This window comes from Kryptolebias marmoratus, linkage group LG16 (genome assembly GCF_001649575.2).
Source record: "Kryptolebias marmoratus isolate JLee-2015 linkage group LG16, ASM164957v2, whole genome shotgun sequence".
NCBI classification, from domain to species: domain Eukaryota; kingdom Metazoa; phylum Chordata; class Actinopteri; order Cyprinodontiformes; family Rivulidae; genus Kryptolebias; species Kryptolebias marmoratus.
In genome coordinates, this window is record NC_051445.1 from 21851829 (window position 1) to 21863973 (window position 12145).

A 12145-nucleotide genomic window follows, 5' to 3' on the forward strand; every position below is an offset into this window, starting at 1 on the left:
TGTGAACGAGGCGACCCGGCGGACCCCATCTGGATGGATGGGAAGTCACGGTAGCATTTTTAATTTAACAAAACAAGAGAGAGAGGGAGGGAGAGAGGGAGGGGGGACCAAAACAGGAACATTAAGTTGACTTAGTGCCACTGGGAAAGGAAACAGTGGCCCTCCTGAAATGTTCGCTTTGAACTGGGCAGCTCCTACAGCAGATGACATCCAGTGCATTCCTCCCACCGAGACAACAGCCACACTGTGCTCCCAGATAGGGTGTAGCACTACATGCTAATGCCAGCTGAAACAGCGCTCTGTTGTCAGAGCTGCGTAGTTATTCCAGGCAAACAAAGCATCCCGTTGTCACGAAAATAACTCCTATAAGTATGGATTTGCAGGCCGATGCACAGCGACACTTATCTGATTTGGGGACCGGAGAGCGACGAGGCTTTCTGCCTGTGTGAGCGGAGCCAAAGTTCTCCTCTCTTTGCTGTAGACTCTTGATATGTTGGTGATTATTTAGGCAGACCCCCTTCTGAAACAGTGTCTCAACTGAACTCTTACACTTGTTTTCCTCCTGCGGCCCTCCGTACGAAACGGGGGGCCGCAGATGAAAACGTTGATCTGACTTTGCCTCGGGATGTTTCGAAATGAGAAGCTTGTTCCTTGTAGCCCCGAGGAAGAGTACCGTTTGATGCTTCTGTCAGTGCACTGTTTACAGGCAGACCTAACTGCTGTTTGTCAGGGATTGGTGACACATTGGTGCGTCATTTTGTTTTCTGGAAGTTCAAACTGTTTCAGAGTTATTCAGAGTGTGGCATTCCCCCAAAATCAGATACAGCGTAGTCAAACGTTACGCTGCAGTAAAACTTGTAAGGTCCTTCCTCAGAAAACCCAACAACTCTTCAATCAAAGACTCTAAAGCACTGTCGTTTTTAAAGAGCTACCGAACGCAAGACACGACGGTAAAGGGCGGAAGTGATGGTTCAGATCACTTGATGTGGGGCTCAGAAGAAACACCAGCTTAAACGTTACAGACGACCTCAGTTTGAAGAAGCAGAGGTTAATTCTGACTGAACTGAACTAAAGTGGAGTTAGAACTCCGGTCTCAAAGGTTTTACAGCAGTTCACATCACTGTTAGGTCTGCATCACATGGTCATTTACATATGATACTACTATTTCCATGTGCAAATAGAGGCAGCAGCAGCTAGCTGTAGCACTTCTGATGCAGCCTCAGGCACGTCTGGCAAATGCACAATCTGATGATAAATACACATACACACACACACACACACACACACTCATTCACATAAACAAAAACAGCTTTTCATCCCAGTTATAAAACATCAAAAAACCTTTAGTTTTTTTTAAACTCCTCAGGAGAGGAGCTGCTTTAAGGGAGGGGACACATCCGGTTCCAAGACTTCAGTTCAGAAAAACGGTGTCAGAATGTGTATGAGTAATTAAAGAACATTAAAGCTACAAAATTTATAAACTCGTACTGCAAATCTTGCCCGCATTTCTGACAACAGAAATGAAATGGTGGGTGTGGCTGATAATCTGCTCGGTGTCAGTTTGTCTCAGTCTGCAGGCTCCACCTGCAGCGGGGGTTACTGAAGACTCAAAGCAGAGGTTCTCAGTTGGATTGAGGTCCTGGCTTTGACTTGTTCATCCCAGGATATTTCTGCTGAAACCAGAGGAGAGCTGTTGGCGTTTAGACTCATCGTACCGCTGAGGGGCGAGCCTTCCATCCCAGGCGTGGACCCTTAGTAGTCTCAAACCGGGCTCCCTTAATAATTTTCTTTATTTTCCTCTTTATCTGCATTTCCTTCAACTCTGACCCTGCAGATGACAAACATCCCCACAGTGTGACACTCCCACCACCATGCTTCACTATGAGGATGGTGTTAGGTTTTTGGTACCAGATGCGGTGTCGGGCTCCAGGGCCTAAAAGTTCACTTTTAATCTCATCTAAACACGGCGCCTTCTTCTCCCACATGCTTGTGGAGTCCACAACTCAAAGCTAGTACTCTCGAGGATCGACAGGAACCGGGACTAACGTGTCAACTTCGATTCCTAGTTTCCATACCTGGAAGAACAAGCCCACAAAGAAGAATCCACGGGAAGTGTGCGCCCAACCATGTGGGATGGCGATCGAAAGCGTGGCTTCTTTTCAATAAAAGACATGACCAGTCAGCTCAGCGCAACACTTGCAGTAAGATAATATCGTGCCAAGGAGGGCGCATGACCAACATGATCAACTTCCTCCGGCTCTGATCCTCCGCCTAGCACCACACTGCAGTCAGAATCAGACAAGTAAAACTATAAAATATGTCTTATATCAACACTGAGGCAGCTAACAAGTTATACTCCACCTAAAATGGTGGCTCAACTCCAGTGCTAACACCGGGCTAACGTTAGCCCATGGAGTTTTTCATGAACAAACGACCTGAAACAGCTAACGTTAGCCAGGCAGTTGAACGATGTGCCATAAAGTCCAAGGAAGAGATGTCGGTGCAACAAACTGAAGAATGCCACAGAAAGGTTACAGCATCTTAAAAGAATCAGAATTGTTAGGAACCGCAATCGAATCGAAATCGGAATCGTTCAAATTCGAACCGATGCCCAACCCTATTCAGAGTGGTTGGCCTTTTATTTTTCTTTCACCAATGTTTTTCTTCTTGTCTACTCTTCCACAAAGCCTTCCTTTTGCAACCCACCGTATACAATTAAGTCGTCACGCTGATCTTTTGCTTTAAAATACAAAAACCAGGATCAACCTATCCAGAAAAGTCCTACTTGTCTATAAAACACGAGGACCAGTTCACTCAAAGTTGGGCTTTCTTGATAACCTTTTTCTTTTTTGAGTAATTTTCGCACCACAACAGAAAGGGTGATTTTCTTAAAACTCTCCTAACCTCAAAGCATTTTTACTGACAAGCCATGCAAAGGAAAAAAAAAGGTAAATAAAAAGCTGAATTGTTGTGCTTTCATGATCCTCCAGAGAGGTTGTTACCTGCCACCCACTGGAGGACAAAGCTGGCTCATTAAATAAACTGATTGTCTGACGTGCTGCATGCATCCGTGACATTTCCACTGGGGTTACAACGGGGGGGAAGGGGCCAAATGATTTAGATCGCTGCTACTCTGTACGCTTTATTACAAAAGCTTGGGCCGGTTCATATGTTCCGTTTGCTCGTCGGACGACAGCGAACGTTGTCCAGAGACAAAGAGGAGCTGCAGAGCGTCCATCGGCTCCAAATATCGATTTCATCTGGAGTTTCTCCGCTCGCCGCACCGAACTGCAAGTCTTATCAGCGTCCACGGTGGCCCGGCCACATAAAGTGGTCATTATTGGCACTAATTCTCTCCGCTCACGGTAAAGAATCTGGAGCATTATGTAAGTCATCGCATCTCGTTATGTGCAGCAAATGTTATATTACCGAGTTGCTCTCTCGCCGGCTCTTATTGCACCCCAAAGAGGAGGAATAAATAAGGATGCTGTTATTTTTCTCCCCTTCAGTGGCCTGCCCAAGAGGCCTCTTAAATTTCCATCATCCATCATCTGTTGCTGTCTTTTGTCAGCCCGGCGGTGCCGTCCTTCGCCACCAGAATACAAATAAAACGCAAATTACGGACAGAGAGAGAAAAACATCCTGATGGGGATTAACTCGGAACGAGTCCCGTCGTTCCCGACTTGTTACCGACGTCCTGCATGTAACTGTCAGAGCGTTGGTTGGTTGGCCGCAGAAAAAGGCCAGCTTGTCACGACTTTGGCACGAACGACCATTTTGGGCTAACAGGAGCACGCTTTCTTATCTTTACAGGAGAAAAACAAAAGCAAACTCATTGTCTTTCGACAAATTATAGAGGACAGTTGAATAAAAAGTGACACAAAACTAGTTGTTTTCAAGCTCCAATAACAAAGTTGTCAGTGAACTGAGCTTTTCTACTGGGTCAGTGAATCTACCGAAGCAAGATAAACAAATTATTTAGAATTTGATAATTTCTTTTCTTTTTTTTTTTTGAGAAGATCGTGACCAAACTGTGGCTACTTTTGGAAAAAGGCGGCGAGTATCTTTGTGGAGACGCCCTGAACCTGCAGGTTAAAGAACTTGACTGGTCTCTCAGTCCCTTCTGCAAAGAACACCCTGCTGCATGATGCTGCCGCCACCGTCGTGCTTCACTGTTGGGAAGTCGGGGAATCTCGTTCCTCGCGGTCTGAGAGTCCTTTAGGCAGCTTTCAGGTGCCTTGCACTGAGGGGGGGGGGTTCTGTTAAGCCACTCCGCCACGAAGCCCGGTCACTACCTCCAGATCTCGGCAGCGATCAGGAGAAATGGGAGCTCATTTCAAGCGTTCCTAATGTTTGGCTGTGTGCTGCAGTCTCACTGACGGCCGTGCTTCTCTCGGTTCTGCCGTTTCCACAAGCCACGGCCTCGGGACCTCGATGCAATCAGCCACAGGCCGACTCGTGTCACCCTCACCTTCCCATCCCCCCTTAGTTTAATAAGAGTTCCTGCGACAGAGGCGGGAATCAGTCAGCTCCGAACAGGGCTTAATAAAACCCTGGCAAGTTTCATTAATCGGGACCGTCTGTGCCTGCTCGGTGACACCGCGAAGAGCTCCGGGACTGATTGGAAACCACAAGATTCACTCTGATGTTTGACGGCTGAGCGTCGGGAGGATATTCCCTTTGTGTTTGGGAGTAATAAACAGAGAAGAGAATCCAGCAGGTTCTTCATAAGTCTTCCAAGCTGGATGACTGTCACTGGGTACAGTGGTTATGTAAAACAAGGAAGAAAAATAAAAGGAGGGGAAATTGTAAACAACACTAAGGGCCAATTATTCAGCATAACACCACAGAGAGAAGCAAGAGTCTCATGAGAGATTGCTCCCTCCACTTTGTAGGCTTCTATCATGAGTGCAGGGTTTATTCATGAGCCGAAAGCCCAAGATAATGACAGGTTCCTGAGGCCTTTTTCTTACAGGCTGAGCAGAGGTTTTTTTTTTTTTTTTAACCAACCCGAAGAGTCAGGAAGGTCAGAACCTGATATGCACGTCCTGAAAGATTTATTTCTCTCGCTGCCTGGCTTTATGAGCTCTGGGAGAATCAGAACGTGCTTAGGGCCTCTCAGAAACGCAGCTAAAACCAGACCGCAGGTTTTGCAGGGAGACTCGATAATACCCCGGTCAGTCGTGTTGATGAACTCGCCATCGCAGCGCGGGTGCGAAGATGGCTTTGCTGTGCTGGCGAAACCGTCAGACTGAGAGTAAGAAAAATGGAGAGGGAAAAGTGTCAACTGACTGAAAAATGGAGGTATGCGGGGAGTGGGCCTCAATCTCCTCATTTTTCCTCCTCTTCCTCGATGCGAAGGGGCCGTTCAGCCGAGCATCTGGGACAACAACGAGGACTGTGGCAGGACAGAGGCGCGGGAAGCATTCCTCTGGAACAAAAACAAAAAACAAAAACCCATCCATTGCTATGTGGCCCGGGCCCAACCCTCCCACCTGAGGGCAAAAATCTCTCTGCCTCTGCATTCATGTTTGAGCTGAAGCACCCACAAGCTCTGCGGACCGGAAAAAAAGAGCCTCTGTGTCTCCCGACACCCCAGCTGGCATTCAGAACGCTAAGTCCTCCAGAGATTTAACTGGAGGAGATAAGGAGGCAGGATTTGAGCCAAGTTTGGGACTTCTCTGACTTAGCTGCAGGGAAGGATGTGAGGCGGAAGGAGCCGTTCACACGAGCTCCAACTCTGCGGTAAGTCTGAACAACTGTTTTCAAGCCTTTCTCTGGTACATCAAACCGACAACAATAAAAAGCCCCTCAGACTTTCAAGCTTTGACAACATCGGTTATCTTCCTTTGCGCTGAGTGCTGCACCGAACATCCAGCCGAGTCAGAGGTACTGTATTTGTTCACGTGGAAGTGAGGAAGACCTTCCAGCTTCAAACGCGGCGGCAGCTCCGGCCTCACGCCTTACATCCGGTTTGCTTCTTGACAAATGGCTGCGATGTAGGCCAGGTCCAAAGCCACTAAATTGAACCATTCCCGTTGTTGAAACTGTATTTATTGACACGTCGGATACGGTGCAGAGGTTTCTCAAGTCATACAGAGTGTAGAGTAAAGCCCCTTTAACTCTCCCGTGGCCTTCGAGTCAAAATGACCAGAAGTTACAAGGGAGGGCTTCTCTACCTTCAGGTTGAACCAAAAAGCGATACGTGGCGATACTCACAACTGGGTTCGAGGGGGAGGTTGTTAGAACTACGAGTGGACAATATGTACGGTGAGCAGAAAGCCCCCAGTTTTCATGCGGTGCTGTTGGCTGTAACACTGGCTCCGTCTCACTGAAGAAAAACAGCAGCAACATCCAAAAAACAAGCTCTTTGAGGTGTCCCTGCTTGGGAAACGGAGAAAAGAGAAGTAGCACATAGCCTGTGTGTGTGTGTGAACATGTGAGAGTGAATGAGCCAGAGAGCAGGGAGGAGATTTCAGGCTAGTCGAGGAGCTCCGTTTCCACAGAGACCAGCTTCTTTGGGCTCAGCGGGGAGGAATGGGATGCATCTATCGGCTGCCCGGGCGTACGTCACAGCACACTGCGGTCAAAGTTGAACCAAGTAGATTTTTGAGTTTGAGTTGATTTTTTTTACAGTGCAAGCAGTGCAAATGAAGGGGTTTCACAGCGCAGACGTGCCTTGGCAGCTTTTGGTCTGTGGGGGCTCCAATACGTCAGTCAGCAGTTTATGATGGCTGAAGGAGGGCGAAAACCCCTGAACACCCCCACCCCAAGTGCTTACAAAGGAAAGTCAGCTTTTCTGTCATTTTCCTGTTGAGACAAACAGAAAATGGAGATAGCTTGGGTACCAGAGGAACACCACCCACAACTCTTTATAAGGCTGACAACGATTATATTCAAGATTTCAACAATTATAGATTTTTTTGATTACATATAATAATCTTAAAATTATGTATTTAAAAACTCTAAATACCTGTGCTACAACACCAGGTGGCAAGAACATCCACATTAATATACCAGAAGAATATTTTTAACTTGGCTAGGAATGGTTTCTCAGTACAATTGTAACTTGTTTTGTCCTCCATAACGTTTCAAATTTTCTCTGTTATTAATCGTTTCAGGACACAAGCTAAGTTTAGTCGTGGCAGGATCAAGATACACAGAGATAAACCCAAGCCTCTGTTGCTTAAAATGTCTTCTTGATGTCTTTCAAAATGACATTTGGCTCTGGCATCATATTAAGATGAACCAAGAATAAACGAAAACTCAGGGTTTCAGATTGTTCCTCCACCAAACAGAACCAGTCTTGTGTCAGAACCTTCGTCCATCGGTGAGAGCTGAAGCCAAGAGGTCTCATCTACAGGTGCTCTCTATCAGCATAAAGAAAAAACAAAACAAAGTGACACCATAACCTTCCACTGACCAAAACTGAAGCAAATGTTAATTTATTGGACACTGCCAACCACTGTAGCGGGGCTGCATCATCAATACGAAGTCCTGCTTACACCTCTCCCCTGTCTACCAGGGTGTCATACTGTCAATCAAACAGATTTTATAAAAATACATATTTAAACATTCAGCAGCAAGGTAAGAACTACTTGAATCACCAAAAATCAACACCTGGAAAAATCGTTTGAAGTTTATGTTGTTAGTCAGGAAAATATCCTCTTTGTTTACATGAAGGAGTAGGACTTAAATACTATACTGCTGCCAGCCACTAGGGGGTGCTCCTCATTCATGGCTTCAACTTCTGGCTTCTAGTCTTGTGTCTAGTCATAATATTTGTTGATGGTGCTGCCAAGTTATATTTTTGGAACAAGTCGACGCAGTAGTCTCAGCAGCTAAAAATCTGTGAATCTATAGGAGTCAACACCTGAAAAATAAATATATCTGATGTCTTATTCCTTTACATACTACCCAAAACCTTTACTGTATGCTTCAACTTTCAAGTACTGTCAGATGTCTAGTTTACAGTCAGTAGAAAACATTTAGAAACAGAGAATTTCTCGGTCAAACGTCAGACTTTTAATCACTGCTGCTGCTTCACATGCAGAGTGAGGTTTGACTTTTTTCTCTGTTAAATAAACCAAACCTATCTCCTTTTTCATCAAGGTTACCTGCATATGTCCACCGCTGAAAAAGAAAAATAACCTAATTTATTAATTCCACACTTTATTTACTGTAATTGCCTGTTAAATCGCTGGAGTTTATATGATTTATAAAATGAAAATAGCTGCTTCATTTTACAACTCTGGCAGAGCGTGGAGGTTTTTTCGGCTGTGTGATGTATCTGTCAGGACAGACGTGTTTGTGAAGGATGAGACTTCCACTGACAGCTGGCGTGAAGGTGTCTCTAACAAGACAGCCAACGGCGGCACCGATGGTTTGATGCCATCGGTGACGTACTCAGGGAGAACTGATCACCCAGAGAGACATGAGTAGCCCAAACATGTCATTCATAAACACATTGATGTCCTCAAACAGCTGGACACTTGTGTCAAAGACCTTAGCTGAGATCTCATTTCTTTTCCTGTGCAGACACAGGAAACGTGTCGTGTCTATATTTAACTGAGTGAAACATTCTGCTCTGTATACAGCAGAAACATGATGGTTATTCAGTATGTTCACAGAGACACAAAAGATTCACGCTGCAATAAAGCAGTTTTCTCCCAGTCATTAACCATTTCAGCACACCATAAAGTTTCATGTAACGGGACCAGGATAAAGCAGGACAGGTGGACTATGTAAAGATCAGAGTGATGAAACAGCTCATTAACATATTCTTATATTAAAAACACACACACACACTTAATGTATTAAATATACTCATTAGTAACAGTTTATGCTTATTGAGCAGACTTCAATTATCACTGCCACCTACTGGCTAATCTGTGTAAGTGCACCACAAAAAACAAAAACAAACAAACAAAAACAGTAAACGAGCTGTATCTGTATCTGTGCAATCCAGATGTATCAGTCTAGTCTCAGGTTTGGTCCGTATCTCGGCAGTGACGAACCCTTAAAGAAAGCTAAACTGTCCTTTGACATATACTTTTATTAATAGATGAGTTTGGCTAACTAAAATTAAATAATACTGTAGGATTTTATTCTGCCATGTAAATGTTTTTATAGCTCGGTGCATCTTATCGCTGTATCGCCACCATTGTCGCTCACAAAAGCCGCTGCTTATTGATGTAGGTAAACTTGAATTAGGAAGGAATACAAAATCACTTGAGTTGACAGAGATGGATGCATTTGTACCTCTTCCAATCAGGCTATAATCAGTCACAATCCATCATTAGTTCTTATTAACTCTGCTTACTTCAGGCACCCAAAAGGCGTGACTGGGGGAACTGCAAAGACAAAATTAGGACCACACAGTGAGTGTAATGTATCATGAAAGACAACAATTAGTCTGTAACTGCTCCGAAGGCTGAACGTTAGCTCTGCTGCTTCCTTACAAGAAAGTCCCAGGTTCAAATCTCAGTCTTTACGTAGAGTTTATACGGTGTGTTCTCTCCGTCCGTGTGTGGGCTTTCACCGGACACTCCGGTTCCCTCCCACAGTCCTAAAGTACGCCTGGTCAATTGTTCTTAGTTGTGTGCGTGTGTGTGTGTGTAATCGTTGTCTGTCTCATGTAACTCTTTGTTGTAGCAGTGAAGTTTGAATATTCAAAGCCTAGTTAAAAATGGGTGAATTCAAAGAATTAATCCAACCGGCCCTACCGTCTTTGTCACTTTTTCAACCATTTCTTTCTTTTTTTTAAAAAACACTATCACCTGTTAGTGACGCTAATTTGTTACCAAACTAGGGCTTTACCAGCCGTGCAGCTTTTCTTTCGACACCCCCTCCTCCCTCTCCCGGAAATAAAAAGCAACAGAAAAACAACTCGGAGCGATGTAGTTTATTTTGAAAGAATTAGAAAGTGGAAATTATGGTCAGGGGTGAGCTCAGCTTTATTGTACAAAATATGCGCACCTCCATCCACGATGATCCAGTGTACCGGTGAAAATGAGGGAATTTAAACTCCTTTTTAACAGGGAGAACCCTTCAGCAGAACTCCAGAACCAGAACCAAGATGGTGGCTATCTGCCTCAATGAGCTGGGGTTTGTCAACTAAAACACCGGGGAGAAACGGTTTATATAAAATGCACCTCATTTTTAAAATGTATGCAAAGGAGACCTAAACAAAAATTTAAAATTAATACAAGATCATTTTAATGATAGCACTAAAGTAAAAGTCCTTACTGTAGAGAACCTTAGCTCTTCTTCGCTGTTGTGGTGTCTGGACCACGATTAATGGCTGAGAAGGTGCCCAAAAAGGCAAAGATCTGAGTGATGTATTTGTAGGTTACTGCTCCCGTAGTGGCTCAACATTTACTCTGCAAACTAATTAGCAAACGTAATTGAAAACAATACCCATAAAGCACCCGTGAAGGGCAGACAGACACGCGAACGATACCGAAACACCCAGATGCAGCTCAGTTGCTTGCTGCTTTTCAGCCCGTAGATAAAACCTGTAACTGCGATGAAATGATAAAATACGTATAGAAATCTGAAGCAAGAGCTGCTAGTTATTATACTCAAAGGTCACACTGAATTGATCAAAAGGAAAGGACTTCAAGTGGATCCAACTTCAATGGCAACATTTTTGCAACTCCAATGAATTATTAAGGACCGTTTGAAAGAGACCAGAGAAAGGAGGAATGATTACTTATGTGTCCTTGATGGTGATACGGATGTGTGAAGCAGTAAAGTAAAACTTAAATAATCAAGCAGCAAAACACTTCAAAGTTTAAGTGGATGATAAATGATTTGGTTAATATGAAAATATAAAGTTTTTGCTGCTTTATTTGATATGAAAAGATTTAGCTCTTGAGATCGGTAAAAAACCCCATAATTCTGTCAATAATTATTTTTTACGAACAGAATAAAGATTTTAGGTATTCAGAGTGCTTTTTTCTCTTTCACTATCAACATATAAGTTTTAGTAAATATCATTTTCCCTGGGACACAGGCCCTCACTTGACCACCCATGTACAGGATATTGGACTTCCAGCTCCAGAAGTAGGGTTGGGCATCGTTTGAATTTGAACGATTCCGGTTCTATATCTACCCACAAGTAGATTACGGCTATTTAATATGAAATATCCCAGATTAAACTTTCTGCAAGTATGAATTCAGTTTCAAATCTCCACAGTTTCTTTGTTGGGCTTCTCTCTTCTTCAAGAGCTGCCAAAGCGAACAAACTCGTACGGTGGATTTGGCGATTGTTTTACGCCGGGCCCGGTTTCAGAGACCCACGAACAGGAAACGTTCGCGTGTACTGGGACGCACTCGTCCTAGAAATAATGATATTTGCGATATCTGAAATGTTGGTTATGGATAGGAAGATGGATGTGGCGTCGATTGTAGTGCTTATGAACTCCTCTGTTACTCACAGTCCTCTCCACTTCAACTCTCGGAGACACACACGGTCAGTGACTGCCCTGCCAGATGGTCAAGACCGAATGACGTGCTCTCTTGAACTCATGGCCGCACTGAGGCGCAGTCCCTTACAACATGACACACACACATACACACACACACACAGAGAGGGGTAGGGGAACACGCAAGAGGTACTGAACGTTCTTACAAACACAAACTCGCATGCAGGAGCCCAGCTGTACGGCAGCCACATTTTGAAGTTCATTCATTCAAGTCAGTACCGAAGAAACCCCCCTACCCCTGAAACAAAAGCGATCAGAGGGAGGGGAGGGGGAGGGAAAAACAAGACAAGAAAGGACGAGTGTGAACAATGGTGTCAAACCCAAGAACACTGCTCCAGTGACGGATGTTGTCCTTAAACAATCAGAGCTTTTGAAGGAAACGAGGCGCTTCATGTTGGCAGTGCCAGGACCCGTACCAGCCCGGGTCAGCCGCCGCCACCGAGACGAATAACTGTGCCACTGAACTTCTCTCCGTGCGCCATCAGACCCACACGTGTGCTCAGAGCCGTGTTGTGCAGCGCTCGCGTCGTCTCAGTGGCGAAATATTACCGCCGACAAACCCGAGTTTAACCGCGACTGTTCATGAGAGACTAGCCAGCGCAGACAGAGGTACTACAGCTACTACCACACCTAATTCTGTTTCTAAAATTGGCTTT

General features: G+C 44.7%; 1 protein-coding gene across 4 annotated transcripts in view; it reads right to left on the minus strand.

The window, feature by feature from the left end:
* Positions 1-12145, minus strand: part of LOC108232283 (myelin basic protein) — a 64406-nt gene that overhangs the window by 746 nt on the left and 51515 nt on the right. The gene's annotated exons all lie outside the window — the stretch shown is intronic.